The sequence below is a fragment of the Monodelphis domestica genome, chromosome 1, assembly GCF_027887165.1.
Source record: "Monodelphis domestica isolate mMonDom1 chromosome 1, mMonDom1.pri, whole genome shotgun sequence".
Lineage (NCBI taxonomy): Eukaryota > Metazoa > Chordata > Mammalia > Didelphimorphia > Didelphidae > Monodelphis > Monodelphis domestica.
In genome coordinates this window covers 257,908,822-257,924,225 of record NC_077227.1, presented here as the reverse complement: position 1 = coordinate 257,924,225, position 15,404 = coordinate 257,908,822, and the positions used below count along the sequence as shown (strand labels likewise).

The 15,404-nt window shown below is 41.8% G+C and overlaps 1 protein-coding gene across 2 annotated transcripts in view; it reads right to left on the bottom strand.

Moving 5' to 3' along the window:
- The window catches only part of MIDEAS (mitotic deacetylase associated SANT domain protein), a 163,736-nt gene that overhangs the window by 68,540 nt on the left and 79,792 nt on the right, over positions 1 to 15,404 (bottom strand). The gene's annotated exons all lie outside the window — the stretch shown is intronic.

The following is a 15,404-nucleotide window of genomic DNA, read 5'->3' as shown; positions in this document are numbered from 1 at the left end:
GGATGTACAAAAATAATTATACCAGCTCTTTTTGCAATAGAAAAGAACTGGAAACTGAGAGGGGAATGATCAGCTAGGGGGAATGGCTGAATAAGTCACGTTATATTAATGTGATGGAATAATTATTGTACTGTAAGAAATGGTTTTTTAAAAAGCTATGGTTTCAGAGAAACCTGAGAAGAATTGTATGAATAGATGCAGTCAAGTGAGCAGAATTAGGGGAAAGGTTTATACAGTGACAATAATATTATAAAGACAAACTTAGGAAGACATGGGAACTTTGATCAATGAAATGACCAACCACAACTGCAGATGACTCATGCTGAAATACACTGATCCACATCCTAGTATAGAGGCCATGAACTCAAAAGCACCAAATGAGACATACTTTTTTAGACATGAACATTGGGGGAAATTGTTTTTCTTGATAATACGTGTTTAAAACAGGAACATTGCTTTTCTATCTCAATTGCAGGGTTGGGGTAAAGCATGGGAGGGAAAGGAGGCAGATATTTGTTGACTAAAAAATTTTTTTAAAAAAGATGTTCTTAATCTGGGATATGATATTTTTAAGAAAATTTTTTCAAATTTTATATTAATATAATTGGTTTCTTTTGTAATCCTATAAAATGCTAGGTAGGCATCCTATGTATTTTACTTTATTCAATTAAAAACGTTATTCTGAGACAGGTTACATAGACTTGAATTAACTTCCAAAGAAGGTCATGATACTAAAAAGTTTAAGAACCTCTGTTCAGAGGCCAGATAGTCAAATGTTTTACATAGAGAACAGGGGTTCTTATCTTGGGGTTCTTGTACTTAAATTTTTTTTCAATAACTACATCAGTATAATTGGTTTCCTTTGTAATCCCCTGTATTTTATTTTATTCATTGAAAATCATTTTTCTGAGAAGGGGTTCACATGCTTCACCAGACTAGCAAAAAAGATCTGACACAAAAAGGGTCACAAATTCCCATTCTGACTTTCTCCTCCTGTTGAGTTTACTTTCTGATCGTCTCACTATGCAGAAAGAATCTTGATGCTGCTGGAAAGGATGTTGGTGATAACTTAATCCATCCACATAATTGTGGAATAGGTAGATGGCACAGTGGATATTGTGCCAGGCCAAGAGTCAGGAAGACTCATCTGAGTCTTCAAAACTGGCCTTAGACATTTACTAGCTGGGTGATTTTGGGTAAGTCACTTAACACTCTTTGCCTCAGGTTCTTCATCTGGAAAATGATTCGGAGAAGAAAATGGCAAACCATTCCTTGTGACCCCAAAGAATCTGACATGACTGGAAAGACTAACTACAAATGAGGAAACTGAGGCCTGGAGACGTTCAGCAATACTTCCAAAGTCACTCTCAGCTTTCCTTGCTCTAATCTCTGCCAATCTGTTCTGCATTCCCTCCCAGCAAAGCTGGGATTTAGTGGGATCACTCTAACCTCAAGCCAGTGAATTCCGTCTGGCATAGTCACACCACATTCACTGCAGAGTGGCCATTTTATTTCCTAACTCAAAGGCTATCCCACATATATAAAATGTTCTCTCCTCCCTTACCTCTACTTCTTAAATTTTCCTATCTACAAAATTCAGTTCAGACTGAACTTTCAAGAGACTTTTCCCAAACCCACAAGCTGCTATCTCCTTCCCCTCCAGAGTTACCTACTACCTAACCAGCATGCATCTTGTATATACTTAATTTATATATTTTTCTCTTCCACTGGAACAGGGATCAACTTTTTTCATGTCACAGACTGCCCTTTGGCAGTCTGGTGAAACTTATGGACTCCTCAGAAGATTTTTGAATGACAAAATAAAACACGTAGGCTTATAAGGGAAAGATGTAATTTTTTTTCTTCTCAATTGAGTTCATAGACCAACCCCATCCCTCATCTTTCCATGTAACTTTGTACTAGAATGCAAGTCCCTTTAGGGTAAAGACTAGTTTTGGCTTTCTTTACATTCCCATATCTTAGAACAGAACCTAGAACATTCCAATGAATAAATTCTTGCTGATGGGTCAAGGGACAATATCCAGGTTCTTCAGAGTACCTTCCTCCCAAAGAGATAAAAGAATACTAGTATGACCCTGTTTGTGCCACCAAGGAAACTGAGTCACAAAAGTTGGAGTCTAGCCACATAGCAACTAGTAAAACTAGAAACCAAACTAGGTCCTGAATGAATGTTCTGCCTTCTGTTCTACCCATCAGAAAAAAGATGGCAGGCTTTGAGACTCTTGAAGAAAAAAATCCTGGGGGAGGAGCAGGAAACATGGGAAGGAAAGTAGCAGGACTTTCAACTCATTACCTTTTGCCCTGTGGCCTAATGGGTGACCCACTTTTGGGTGAGGGGCCAGAGCAACAGTAACCTACTTCCATTAGGAAGTGCAGGCCAGAGAACTGGCCTGGCTGGCTACATATTTAGAACTTCCTTTCACTCTAACTTCCAAGGAAAGCCTTCTGCTACATACAGTGTGGCTACTGAAGATTGCCAGCTTTAGGGGCTCATTCACATCTACCAGGTGAGGGGGTGGGGAACCTGGCCCAAGCCACTCTCTGGTCAAGTGAATACACATTCTTGGAGTTTTTTTCATTTCTGAGACAGCTGCTGCAGGGCTCCTTTCTCCTATGTTGATTTATTCTTCAATGTTCCTGAAATACACCCAGAGGCCTTTGGCAATGGGTCTTCAAAAATAATCCAAACCTGAAATACATGCTAATAAGGCTCCCCCAGAAGGGGCCAGGCTAGACAGCTGGGCCCCAGGGCTCAAAAGCTTCTACTACCTAAGGAGAAGGAAATTTTAGAACCAGAAGTTACATACTCTGCCATGGTCCAAGCTCTCGAGCAGAGGCTGAGACTACAGAGGTTGGGAAAATATTTGGGGAGGAAGAAGCCTGGGGAATAGCAAGATCTAAATCAGATCCAACTATATCTTCCTTAGCACCTCCCTCATGGAGTCTTTTGTGAGGATCAAAAGAAATAATATTTGGAAAGGCCTTAGCACAGAGCCTGGCACATAGTAGGAAAAAAGTATCCTTTTTCCCATAGTCCCTAACCAACCTGTGGTAGCATCCACTAGTTTCACAATCACTACTTGCAGCCCTACTAAGCTAGCCAACTCATTAGCACCCCTTGACCATAAGCAATTAACTGCAACTTGATCCTTGACACCAGAGCCATTCTAGCTCTTTGATAAACTTGCTTTGGCTCCCATATTAATGCAATTTCGTACATAGAGAGATCTTGAAAGATGCTGACTAGGTCTGCCATGATTGTAGGAAATCCACCATTAAAAGATTCTTGGGGGTAAAGTATCATCCCTACTACTAACACCTGAATCTTATTATCTACTACTGACACCTTTTTATTACTGATTTCCTTTTTAACTGAGAGGGAGAAAAAGGGAAAGGAAAAGAGAGAGGGAAAGGCAGGGGAAGGAGGAGAGAAAGAAAAAGGGATGGGGTTGGGGAGGAATAGAGCCAAAATAAAGCACTGTCTGGAGGGGATCCTAGGCATGCAGACCTGGGGAAAATGAGGGATCCTAAAGGGGAAACAGGGTGACTTTATTCAAACTGTCCCAAATGCCCTATCTCTACTGCTGAGCCTTTTGAAATCTTACCCATCTTTCTTTTCTTTATTTTTTTTAAACCCTTACCTTCCATCTTAGAATCTATACTGTGTATTGGTTCTAAGGCAGATGAGCAGTAAGGGCCAGGCAACAGGAGTTAAATGACTTGCCCAGGGTCATACAGCTAGGAAGTATCTAAGGCCAGATTTTAACCTGGAACTTCCCATCTCTAGACCTGGCTCTCAATCCACTGAGCCACCCAGTTGCCCAATCCAACCCTTTCAAAGTTCAGCCCAAATATCTTTCTCCAGGATGGGGTCCCTCACCCTTCACAATGTGAAGATAAGATTAACTCTCCCCTTGTCTATTTTTAGCTAATCAAATCAAGAACTTAAAGACTTAAGTTTGATTTGATTAGCTAAAAATAGCCAAGGGGAGAAAGTAATATTGTGGTCACCAGATTTAAAAATATTACACCAGCCAAAAATGAACGCTCTCCTCCAAATCGCCAATTACATTTTTCACGCTCTAGTAAAACTGTTTTATGTTAACAAGATTTTTAGAGCTGTAAAGGACCTTACAAAAACATCCAGTGTCTGCATTTAGTGAGGAAATCAAGGAAGGTCACACAGGTAATAAGAAGGCAGAACCAGGAATTAAACCTAGAACTCTTGACTTCCAAATCAGCTTCCTTCCTTCTGCATCATGTTGTTCTCTTTCTGTGTTTATTTTTTAACCTGGCATACATACAAATTTCCCCTTACCCCTTATGTCTTTTCCTCTTTATAGTGAGGGTCAGAGAACTCTCAAATGTTTGTTGAATGAATAAAGAAATGAACAAACTTCCCATTTTTGCCAAGGGAAGATTTAATAGCCTGGGAAATATTTCAGAAATAAGACATGGAAACTCTGCATAAAGAACAGGCGGGGAATAAAAGTGATTCCCCCACTTTCTTCAGCTGCTCAGTCTCCAAATGAGAGAGACATAGAGAGACAAAGAGAGTGTAACTATGTAATCAAGAGTCCATATGACTTCGAATAGAGTTCAGGTAGGGGTGGGAAGAAAAAAATATTTAATAGAAAAAAAATCATTTCTATAAGAAGGGTGGAAAAGCATAAAGAAGCAGGCTTTGAGGGCAGGCTCCAGAGCCCTGGGTCCTGGGAGAGAAGCCTTTTGGAAGCCTGATTCTACTCAGGAGGCCCTGGGAGCTTCCCTCTCCCCAAAGTGTGGTGTCGATAATGCTTAATGTCCTGCTAATTATAAGAACCCAGCTGGTTATTTTTGGCACCTCTTCTGGCGGGAGCCAACAGGGAAAGGCAGTTGCTAGCAACAGAGAGTGGGGGACGTTTATTTTCAACTGTGCAGGAATTACCAGTGGGCCAGAAGGAGATCTGAAGCAGAGTGGAAAGACCTCCCCCTCTTCTTGCCTCCTTCCCCTCCCAGTCCCCAGCATTGCAAGGTTGCTCTCCCAGTGCATGATGGAACCCAGGCACTTCTGCTTTCGCTCAGTTGGGTTGCCTCCTTTCTCACCACTAACAAACAGATAAATATTCAATTAAAAAAACTTGATTATGAAAGGACCATCTACCCCAGGGTCAGAGTTCCAGCCAGATTCCCTCTGGCCTCCCTTATATGGGAAAAGGAGGACCTCCACCAAATCACTTGGAGGTTGCCCTTCCCTCTAGGGCCTCTCCCATTGCCATGGGGGCCCTAAGTCAGCCACTAATTAACCGAGTGGCTAGTGGTAAGTAGCTTCTGAGCTCTGAACTCGGACTTCCTCATTTGTAAAACGAAGGGGTTGGACTAGAGGATTTTAAAAGTCCTGCCAGCTCTGACATTTTAACATTATATAATAAGCTCTAGGGGCCTGGGGGAATCTGAGCCCAACTTGAAGCCTTGTACCAGCAGAGAGGGAGAGAGAGAGGGTTAGAACTCCCAACAGGTAGGCAGGAGCTGCAAGGAGATTGACTGCCGTAAGGGGTGAGGTATGGGTGTGGACTCATGAGTAGGATTGCAACGTTTTGTTGCAAAAGAACATTCTAAGAGTCCAGATTGGAGCAGCAGAGTCCTTTCCCTCAAAGGAGGCAGCTGAAGACTGGATTCAGTTTTTGGAACAAAGTAGGAGATAGCAGGAAACAAATTCAATTCGATTCAACAAGATTGTGGTTAAGTGCCTATTATGTGAGGGGTGGGTGGCTATCTGTGGAGGGAATTTCCACACTGGGATTTCCCTGATACAAACAACCTCACAGGCCTGATAAGAAAAGTTGCGAGATGAATGTCCTCAAGTGGTCCAAGAACTTAATGACTATTGAGAGGAGTGGAAGGTATAGGACATTTAAACCCACTAAAAAAATACAAGATAATTTGATGGCAAAGATATCAATAAGCATTAAAATTAAGGGGAAAAGTTCCCCAAAGTAGACCTAAAATTCTCTGCCTCACAGTTTCATAGCTAAGTGAGGTGCTAGTAAATATTTAACCACAGGCTTTCTGGGGGAGGGGGGAATGTATGCAAGATACCCTTTTAAGTTTTATAGGCAACAAGATCGTTTTTCCATGGCTTTCTCAAGCAAAAACAACAAAACAATAAATCAAGACTTAATGTGTAGTATTTGTGTTTCCCTAGGGTGTAAACAGTCACATTGACAAATTATTTAACAACCAGCTCTAGCACAGCCATGCTATCACTGACTTCCTTTAAGTCTCAACTAAAATCCTGCCCTCTACAAAAATCTCCCTTAATGCTAATGATTCCCCTTGGTTGACGATGTCCAATTTATCTGGAATACAGCTTGTTTGAACATAATCGTTTGCATGTTGCCTCCCTCATTAGAATGGGAGTGCACAGTGCCTGGCACATTTTAGCTCCTTAACAAACGCTTGTTGACTTGATGGAAAGCCAATTTTCATTGTTTATTTTCCTCTCCAGAGATCTTATTTTCCACCATATCTTGGGAGGGGAGAAAGAGCAGCATCCAGGGGAAACCCCATTTTGGCTTAATATGGGCCTGTGCTTCCTCTCAGAGCCAAGGTCTGGCCCCATGCCACTCCCCTCCCCGGACCTCGATTCTGGCCCCAAACTCCAGCCAAAGCTGAAAGGCACAGAGAAACAGCCTGGAAAAAATGTGATCACCACAGAGTCCCTGAGGCAAAAGCGAGAAGGAGAGCAGGACAGAGAGCACCTTAGCCAAGCCCAGGGCAGCCTGCAATGTTCCAGGAAGACAGGCCTGCTGACCCACTACAAGACATATTTGGGGAAAAGTTCTTACCAGGCTTTGGGAAATGACAGAATTCTCCCATGCCCCTTGGAAATCATTCCGACATGCTAGCCAAGACAAGAGCACACAAAGGCACCCAATCACATACCACCAGGACAGAAAGAAGCCCAGGGGGAAAAAATACCGAAGGCTTCTGAAATGTGGTCACTTTCTTATGTAAGGTCATGGCCTTCCATTTTTTGTTTGTCAAAGAGAGAGCTTGAAGTGTCAAGCCCCAACCTATCCCCCTCCTTCCCTGCCTCCCCTCTCCGGATACTCCCCAATCCGCCCCCACCCCTCTCTCCAATCAAACCTGCTCAGAGATCACTGTCACAAATGGAACAAAATGAAGGGGGAATTTGAGGGAGCTCATAAATCTAAACATCCAGATTGACCCTCCCTGATGACATTTCACTAGTTCAACCCAAAGCTTGGGTATGTGCTAGGATCTAGGACAGCACATACAACCTGATCTCAATAAGGGCTCCCCCATTTTTCCAGACTTGCCCTTAGGGTATGTGGATAGATTCTCCACTTTGGCAGGGCCCACCCACTCTTACCACCATCCCCAAATAGGGGGACCAAGTGATAGGGATATAATACCAGAACAAGTTTTTCTCCAGATAAGCACTTAATAGATAAGTATTGATTCTCTTCTCTTCAATGGTTTTGGGACTATAAAGACAAGATAGTAATAGTTCTTACCCCTAAGTAGCTTCTATTCTGCTGTGTTTAGATAAGGGTCAGGTCCCAGCCTATAGAATTGTATCTTCCAAGTCCACAGATTTGCAGGCACAGGGTTTTCTTGGGATAAGAATCCAGTGAGGTTGAAAATGACCCCTTTAATTTTAATCACCCAGGAATAATCACTCAGACAGTCCCAGTGGCTCCAATACCTCCAGGAGACTTAGCAAAGAGATAGAATTTCCTTTCCATGCTGGAAGCAAGCAAAAGCTAGATGATGTGGGAATAGGTAGAAAAGTCATTTCAGGTTCATGATAGCTATTAGACCCAGGGAATATTACAAAGCCAGAGGGAGAGAAAAGTGCTAAATACATATTCAATCAATCAACATTTATTAACCATTAAGTGCCAAACAATGCTAATATTAGAAATACAAAAAGAGGCAAAAAACTGTATGGGGGGGGGGGGGGAGAAAATGATCTTTGTCTCCAATGAATGTTTTGAAATGACCAAATAAAATATTGTTTAAAAAAAAAAAAGAGGCAAAAAACTGTAACTAGCCTCAAAGAGTTTATAATCCAATGGGGTGGGTGGGAGACATATACCAAAAAGTTATATACAGGTAGCACAATCAGGATATCAGGAAGACCCGAGTTCAAATCTGACCTCAGACATTGTATAATCCTAGGCAAGTCACTTAACCCTGTTTGCCTTGGTTTCCTTCTCTGGAAAATGAGCTGGAGAAGAAAATGGCAAATCACTCCAGTGGTTTTGCCAAGAAAACTCCAAATAGGGTCACAAAGTCATGTCACAAGAGACATGACTGAGCTTATACTGGATAAATAGGAAATAATTAACAGAGGGAAGAAAAAACATTCCTCTAGTCATTGGGTAATTGCCCTTGGAAGTCACATCCAACATTTGAGGACCTATGTTCTACCATACAGTCCCAGAGTAGAATAATAAACATTCAAATGGCACTTTAGAAATATTATCTTAATCAAGACTCAACAATCCAACGAGGTGGACACTTTCTATGATTGTTATTTAATTTTTGCTATTTATTTTTTGACTGGACCTGTGATTTCATCAGTGTAGGGAATTCTCAATGAGCATCTTCTAATAAAACTTTTTTTTTTTTTTTTAGTTTTTTATTTTTTAATTCCATAAAACCAGAAGATTTTTCTTTTCTACTGCCATTTATAGCCTCAGAGAAGGACTGAGAAGTTATGATTTACCCAATATTACTCTGTCCAGGGCCATACCAATGTGCCAGAGGTGAGATGTGAACCTGTTAGGTTTTCTTGCTTCTGAGGTCAGTTCTCTGTCCACTATGACAGGTTTCGTCTCATTACAGGTATCATTATTACCATTTTACAAATGAGAAAAACCAAGGCTGAGAATCTTGCCAATAGTCAAACAACTATTAAAAGTCAGGGGTGGCACCTGAAACCAGGTCTTTGGCCTCCAGGGTCAACCCTCTCAAGCAATATGCAAAGTTGTCCCTTCATAGCAAAGGTTTTGAAGAAGAGAAGAATCTAGCTTTGTGAGAAGGCTTTTCCTATTAGTGTATCCCCTAAAAGCCAATGCTACTATCAGGAGGAATTCCCTGTACCCTTAAATCCATCCTTCAGACAGATGGTGAATGGATATTTCTAAAACCCAGAAGTAACCAAATCACTTTCCTATTTGAAAATCTTCAGGGGTTCTCTTATTGCTTCCAGGACAAAATACTAACTCTCCTAATTTAACATTTAAAGTCCTTTACAATCTGGCTCCAACTTCCCTTTTCTATCATATAATGCCTCCTCCACTCCTTACTCTAGGCACACTGACCAGGTCCCTGTTTCTCCATACATAATCTTCCTCCTTCCCTCTAGGTCTGCACAGGTGGACCCAATGGAATATATTCTCTCTTCATCACTACTTTTCTTCTTCATCAAGTGAGATATTTGTAAAGTGCTTATCAGCACAGTGCCTGGCACATAGCAGGTGCTATATAAATTCCCTTCTCCCTTCTCCCTTGCAAGATTCCTAACAAGTGTATCCCCCTCCCAGAAGCCTTTTCTGATTGCCCTCCATTACCTCCCCATGAGCAGCAAGCTCTCTTTTCTCTAGAAATCCTTCTATATTACCTTGCAAATACTCTTCTTTAACTTTCTACTTTATGGACCCTTCTTCCCCAAGCTAGACTAAAAGCTTCTAGAGGGCAGAAAATGTCTCATTTTTATCTTTGTTCCCCTTAACCCAGCACAATGACTAATTCGTGGAGTATTAACAAATGTTAAAAGTTCACTTGTACAGAAAGTTCTGTACCCAAAAAGACCTAAAAGTTCACCTTCTCCAGCTGTATGTCACCTCAGATGCAGATGACTTTAATAAGAGTTCATGATTCCAAGATGTTCACTGCCTCATCCCACTCCCACTGGCTAGAGTTTAATATGCAACAATCCATGTGATTCACACAAAGCCATAGTCCTAACGAATCCCAAATAAAAGGTCTTGGCCAGTCTTCAGAGACACTCTGCCACATAGCACTAATATTACTAGGGCCTTTGAGCCTGTCCCTAAATCTAGCCCTAGCTATGGCAATCACACTCAATCGTCCCTTTCTGTGCTGCTTCAGATATCCCTCACCCGAAGACTGTAAACTCCTTGAGACAAGATCTATAAGACAGTGGAAAGAACAATGAATTTGGATTGAATCTCAGCTCTGGCATTTAATACTTAAGTGTTTTGGTCAAGTCACTGACTTTTCTGGGTCTCAATTTCATCATCTATAAAATAAACGTTTTGGTCTCAATGACCTCTAATATTCCCTCCCTTAGAAATCTATAGATTCCTAAATCTATGATAAGAGTTAGTCATCTTCAAAAGCTAGGTCAAATCCAGATCTAAGGTAGGCAAAGGGTCTTTGTCTTCCCTGCAGGCAGTCAGTTGGTACAATGGATAGAGCACTAGGCTTGGAGTCAGGAAGATCTGAATTAAAATCTAGCCTAAAACACTGTGTGATGTTGGGTAAGTCACTTCATCTCTTATCTTCATTTCCTCATCTGTAAAATGAGGATAATAATACCCTCTACCTCTCAGTTCTTGTGAGGAACAAATGAGATCACTATAATACATTTAGCACAATGTGTAGCACATAGTAAGTGCTATATCAATATAAGCTGCTATTACTATTATTATTCTCAGATATAGGTGTAAAAAGTCAGAGGTGGAAAGTTCCTCCAGTCATTCTTCATCCTGGGCCCAAAAAGAACAAGTCAAATCCCTCTTTCACCAAAGAGCCCTTTAAAGTCTTGAGACATAGTTATGGATTCCAAACCCCAACTCCAGTGAAAAGAAAGAAGGGTGTGAGTTACAAAGAAGCAAGTTTAGGTTACATGTCAGGTCAAAAAGATTAGAGGTATCGAAGAGTAAAAACCGCCTTCTTTAGAGGGTGATAGGTTCCTCCTGACTTCCAGCAAAAGCTGGATTGCTAGGTGTCAGGGAGGCTTCTTGTAGGTATCAGTTGGTGTAGATAACCATTAAGGTTCCATCTAATTCTGAAATTCTATGATCAATGATTTGCTCACAAAATCTACTCTATACATTTTAATGGAATATGCTCCAACTACTCAATCTCCCTCCCAAATTCTTTTTTTTTTTCTCCTCTCCCCCCCACCCTTGAGTCTTGGGAGCTCTAGGTACCAGATGTGGGGTGTGGATATGGAAGACAATAGCTTCTGGTTTTCTGGAAATTTTTTCATTTTCAGATTCCATGCATCACCCTATTCACCAGCAACTTTCTCTTAATTCGCTGCCCTACATTTTGATTTTTTGCTCACATAAATGGCATATTCTGCCATTTATAGTTGCATTTTCAGGCAGCTAAGTAGTATGGATTGACTTGGGAGTTAGGAAGCTCAAAGTTCAAGTCCTGACTCAGATACTTACAAGCTGTTTTGTAAGTCATTCCCACCATTTAATTTGTCAATCTCATTCTCATCTGTAAAATGTGTATGATAATAGTACCTTACTTATAGGATTATGATGGTAAACTACTTTACAATCCTTAAAGCATTATATAAATGTTAGCCATATTTTCATCCCCTATATATTCCTTCCATGTTTCTAAAAAGTTGACAAATGTTTGTTTAGGACAGTTTGGCCTTAAATTGAATGTAACCAATGTCCACCAACTCCAGTTTAAGAGGATGGTTTGCCTCTGAAAGAGCTAAATAAACTGGATTTATCATTTATCCCCATTCCCCTGGGGATAATTCACCACACTAAATTTAATTCAAGCCCTTATTTAGCACTTACTGTATAAAAGGTCAATGTGTTAGCTGCTAAATGTCCAGAAGACAAATAACTCTAACCCTATCCCCAAAGGAGTTTATGATCCTATGATCAGAACTAGAAAGGATCTCAGAGACCAATTTTCAACCATCTCATCCTGCAGATTTTATAAGTTAAATGACTACGGTCTCACAGGTAATAAATATCAAAGATGGGGTTTGTCATCTTAATTCCAAGCCAGTACATATTCCATGGTCTCATACTTATCTAAGCAAGCAACTTACAACATCATGCAGGAGAAAGAGTACAACACAAATAATTCCAATACAAAGTCAACTGAGATAAATATGTAGGAAAAAATACAAAGAAAAATGCTATGATAGCACCTAGAAAGAAAACATTTGAGATAAATTACTTCTGGCTAAGATATCAAAAAAAAGTTTCACTGAGGACTCAAGTCTTAAAGGATGGAAAGTTGGGAGCAGATGGATGTATTTCAAGACATGAAGGGAAAGGGCACATTCCAGAAACAGGGTCATCCAGCCAAGCCTGAGAAGATCCTTCTAGGATACAGGTAAACTTTCATTTGCCCTGGAGCATCGAACATTACATTTCATCCAGAGGGGAGGAGGTCACCATGGTGTACTGAAAAAAGTACTTAGGATAGGAAAACCTCAGTCCTATTACTAGCTCTGCCACTAACTGACTATATGACGGAAAACTTTTCTGGGCCTCAGTTTTCTCATCTGAAAAATGAGACAGACTAAATGAACTCCTTCCAGTTTAATATTCTATGATAATGTAATTCTTTGAGTAGGGGGAAGGGAAAACTCCTGTCTTCATCAGTCCTACCCCACAGGATGCCCACATCTAGAAACTATCTAAAGACTTGTTTGAAAAAAAAAAAAGACTTCATTGGACTCAGGAATGCCTTTTGTCCTAAAGCATTGAAGGCCCCTGTGGTTAGAAATTCTGCCTATCCATATGCCTCTAGTTGAGCTAGAGATGGCCTGGGAATTCAGATATAAAGTCCCTGAACTAGGTCTTTGGTCCAAAGGAGCTCCTCTGTGCCCTGCATGCAAGAAGTCTAAGGGCAAACTTGCCCAGCCAATACTGATTAGCTGCATCTTTCACTTGCAACTCATGCCAAAGTCCAGAGGCTTTGAGAAGTTTCTTCATAATCTGTACAAAGCATGTTGTCTTTTCCCCTCCATTTATTAAAAGAAGCAGCCCACAGCACCAAATGCTGGAGTTATTTTTAAATCTTCTGTTTAAAAGTTAAATTGCCTCCTACTGTGTACCAGTAAGGCAACTATGAAAGCCCCTTCTCCCCTTGCTCTGGAAGTAAGGGGATTGTGGTATGTAAGGCCTGCAGAAGTTGGAGGGAGTCAACATTCTGCATCTGTCCTTTCTATTCCCACCATGAGCTTAGAGGATTGTCAAGTGGTCAGATTCCTACAGGGGTTTGGGAGGAAAACTCTGATTCCAAGAAATAATAAGCCCAGGCTCTTAAAACCCAACATTATTATTTACAGCCCAATTATACCAGAGAATGTAACACAGAGCCTACATGTTAACATTAAATTGTAGTAACAATTTATCATTGTGCTTTAATTTTAACTTGTGTTTTATTCACTGCTCATGGAAGAAGGCAGAGGATGAACTTGGAATTGTTCAGTCTTTTTACATTGTAATCTTAGGATTTTAACAGGGGAAAAACCATAACTTTCATTTCTCCTCATCCAACACTAGGTAAAAAGAAAGGCCACATGTGAAATGAAAGCAACTAATTAATTGGAGAGAGCTGGACCTGGAATCAGAAGATCTGAGTTCAAAAATTGTCTCTAATAGCTGTGTGACCCTGGATAAGTGACTTAATCTAGGTCTGCTTCAGTTTCTTCATCTGTAAAATAAGGATAAGAAATCTCTACCTCCCAGGGTTGTTGAGAGGATATTTGTAAAGTACCCTGCAAACCTTAAAAATGCTATATAAAGACCAGCTCTTATTAGTATGACCTGTACATCTGGCCTATCATTTGTATAGGGCTACCTTTTACCACCTCTGGAGGCCACCAGGGTAGATGGTTAATAATTAGACTTGTTTGGGATGGCTGGTCTACTCTCTGCCCCTACCTACAGGGACAGCCTTCACAGTTAAAATTATTTCTTTCCTTTCCTTTTTTTTATTTTTTAAAGCCCCTAATAAGCCACCTCTCTTTGTGGAAAGGACCCAAACAAACCTACCAGAGGTAGTACAAATTCAACTGTAATCTTTCGAGTAGATCATATAAAAGGCACAGGAGGGGAACCCAGAGAAGATGAGTGTCACTCTAGTGCAAAAAGCCTTCCCTTTCATACAAGGCACAGAGACTTCAGTTCTCTGGGATTAGCCTTCTCCCACCCCTCCCCCCCAACCTCAGCTGCAGCAACTTCTGGGACAGATGTGTAAAACCTCACTACCAGACTGGGGCCTCTATCCCTGCCTGCTGTCCACCCCAAATCTTTTAGTTAGGGTCCATCAATCGGGGTCAATTTGTAATTAAGAGAACCAGGAAGTCAGAAAGTTTTAAAGGGAAATCATTTTTCCTTTCACCAAGCAGTGCTTAAAGTGGATATCCTCATGTAGGATTCTGATTGCCTGCACCCAGGTGCAATCTTGAGGCACCTCCAACAGACCAGGCCTTTGGAAACCACCCCTAAAGCTGCAACAGGTCTCCCCCTACACCTTACATCCTCTCAGCTTATATCCTGTTCACCATGTGGGGTGAGGAGGGGAAGAATGCACAGAAAGCAGGGTTGGCGCCGGCAGAACTTGGGGTGTCTGGTAAAGAGCCTAAACGATGGCTATCCAAACTGCACAGAAAGAGATCCAAGAGGTGCAGATCCCAGAGAGTGCACAAGGCAATTCTCGGCAGCATGCAAGCACCAGCCTTAGTCTCAGCTTCTTCCTCAAACATTAAAAAAAAAGAAAAGAAAAGAAAAACAAACCCCAAACTATGCTCCTCATGGGCCTCGAGGGTACTTATTAAGCCCAGCACAGACAAGCTCACGGAGGGACTGGCCTAGCCTTCGATCTCGGAGCGGAAAAGGAGGTGCGTGGGAGTTTTGGGGGGTCTGAATGACAGATCTGAGGTGTGCCAGCAGAGTCCCCGTACTGGGGGCGGCACTAATAAGCCCGCCTGCCTAGAGCCTAGCAGAGTCTGCCTCTCCATACGCTTGCCCTCATTCCCACCACCCCATGGCCCTGCCCCTAGAAAACCCAAGACCCAGGCAGTAAAATGCCGGCGAGGAAATGGGTTTCTTTCATCTTCGTCCTCCCTCCCCAACTCTAGGGCAGCAGTCCCGTCCCAAGCCCGCCAAGGGCCAAACCACTGCAACTCGCAAGTCTCCCTCCCGGAGACACCGACTCTTTTTGCCCCTCAAAGGTCCACTGTGGCTGCCCTAGCCATCACGTTCCACTTGGGCTGCAAAGAGCAGCCAGAAAGCCGCGGACGCCGAGTGCCCCCAGTCGGAAGGATTTTCCGCCGGTGGCCGCGCCCCGGCTGCTGGAGACAAGAGGGACTGAGCTGCGTAGCTGCACAAACAGTCCGTTTGCACGCA